The sequence below is a fragment of the Morone saxatilis genome, unplaced genomic scaffold (assembly GCF_004916995.1).
Source record: "Morone saxatilis isolate NCDOM2014 unplaced genomic scaffold, NCSU_SB_2.0 Contig12, whole genome shotgun sequence".
In the NCBI taxonomy this organism is placed as follows: domain Eukaryota; kingdom Metazoa; phylum Chordata; class Actinopteri; family Moronidae; genus Morone; species Morone saxatilis.
The window spans coordinates 1,455,429-1,457,900 of record NW_023339674.1 but is presented as its reverse complement, the minus strand read 5'-3'; the positions used below and the strand labels follow the sequence as shown (position 1 = coordinate 1,457,900).

The following is a 2,472-nucleotide window of genomic DNA, read 5'->3' as shown; positions in this document are numbered from 1 at the left end:
ACTGTATATAGTTATATAGATTAAGCCCTCATGTGGAGCTGAACTGAAAAAAAGGAACAAATGGAATAAAGACACTGGACACTGACTGAGAGCAGCAGGTTCAGATTGGGGAAGGATGGAGACATATTTAAAGGTGTAAACAGGCTCTGTGGATGGGAGAAGAAAACAATATATATATAATATATATAATATAGGAACAGTACAGTGAAGAACTCGAGTAGATGTAGGTGTTGACTGAGAAGCTGCAGTTGTGTTTGTGTAGCTGCTGTCGACTCTCAGGTGGACGACTGAAGTACTCAGATAAATATTTGAAGCAGAGAGCAGCAGGTGAGCCAAGACCGACCCCCCCACCCACCCTCGCCAACCCCCTCCCCATCGCATGCTACCTGGACACACACACTCACACACTCTCTCAGAGGCTCAGGACAGTCGGTCCGGCCAGCACGTTAGCCACCTGGCTGCCTCTGTGTGTGTGTGTGTGTGTGTGTGTGTGTGTGTGGGGTATACGATATATGGATATTATTTTAGTGTATATCTGTGTGTGAGGTCATTGTGTGTGTGTGTGTGTGTGTGTGTGTGTGTGTGTGTGTGTCAAAGGCTTCATGAATATTTCACACACGCTCTGGGGATCAAACTGCTTTTAAAAGTCACTAAAATCTCAGAAACAAGAGAATTAATTCATTATTTCTGTCTTCAAACACATAAAACGGTTTAAAAACTGGATGAAAACTACATTAAAAGTCTCTTTAGAATCTGAAGGTTTTACAGTTTGAGTTCAGCCACAGATGGATGAATTATGTAATATAGTTTTTGTGTATTGTCTATTGATATATTTAAATTTGAGCTCATCTAATCTCCTTTTAGTTCATAAAATGTGAAAATAAATCCGTCCAATGTGACGTCTTCAATGTCCAAACTCATAAACATTCAGTTTTCTGTGATATTAAAAGACATTTTCTTTATGTTTTGGTCATTTTTGCTTCATAAATAACTTTTTTACACATGAATCTGGATTGTCAACAAACAAACATCTGAATAAAGGATTTTATCAGTAATGACAGGGGAACCAAAAAGGATACAAGTTGAATTGTAGTTATATAATAATTTGTTTATTTTCCTGTATAAATAATAAATATAAAAATATTAATTGAGCTTTATTTAAGTCCATATTTTACCCCGGGTCTTCTACGACCGTCCTGCAGCAGCTCAGCGCTCGTGAACACACACAGTATTTAATCCGGACCAAACTCACAATAAACATATATAATAAAGAAGGCAGACACAAAATAAAAGTAAATAAATATCAGAGTGTTGCTTAAAGGGCTGCACGACCAATAAACAACAAACAAACAAACAAACCAAATAGTGACATAATACTGCAGTTTAAATGGATTTCAGGGCAAATTTCTTATCTTACATACGTTTTGTTTGACAAACAAACAAAAAACAACAACAACAACAATCATAATAATAGAAGCAATATTAATAACAATGATAATAATAATTAACATGGAAATAAAATGTATATATATATATAATATGAAAAATAATAATGAATCTTTAATTGATACTTCGAAGTGTCTGTTATTGTTTATTTCACAGTTGTGGTTGAGGATCATTTTATTTGTTTTACTCGAGATAAAGAGGTAAATAAATAAACCAGTGGGAGGAAAAGGGAAACAATATAAACAATATAAACAATATAAACAGCTGAGAGAACGTTTCAACCAAAGTTTGATGGTTTAATGGTTATAACAGCAGCGACCTCCAGTGGCCAGAACACAGAACTGCACCTGTTTGACTCTCAACACTCTTCTTTCATCTAAATAACAACAACGTCTGAAACTTAATATATTTACATATTTATATGTTTCTGCTTCAACATTTCAGAATGAAATAATAGAGAAATATTAGTCTTTAATAGAGTCATTAGTAGAGTATGTATGAACAGATGTATGTCTAGACATCTTTATTTACAATTATTATAGTGACTTATTTATTTATTTATGGGTTTGTTTTTTATTGTTACACTTTGCTGACCAGTGCTTAAATAAATAAATATTGTCCTGTTTGTGTTGTTATTGATTGTTGTTGTTGACTGTATGTCGACATTTCTTCCATTCAAATGAAATATTAGAGAAATATTAGAGAAATATCCGACAACTGCAGAGAAATTTCACTGAAATATATGAAAATATTTTTGATTATTATTGTTACTAAGAAACACAATTTATCACTAGAAGTCAATTCCTGGAAAACATTTCAGGGATATTCAGTAAGATTTGTACTCAACAACAGTCAAACTAAATTAATATGAGTCATTATCGGCTCTTAAAGGTTCTTTATTGATTGTTTTTATGTCTTTGTGTTAAAATTATTCGGATTTTACTGCATTTATGCTGCATTTCTATTTGTTCCTTGTTTGAAAAGTGATATGTACGGTGGCTGACAAGGGCAAACGCGCCGCAAACG

The 2,472-nt window shown here is 33.6% G+C and overlaps 1 protein-coding gene across 1 annotated transcript in view; it reads left to right on the top strand.

The window, feature by feature from the left end:
- frem1b (Fras1 related extracellular matrix 1b) overlaps positions 1-2,472 on the top strand; it is a gene marked incomplete in the record, with an annotated part of 29,323 nt that overhangs the window by 24,754 nt on the left and 2,097 nt on the right.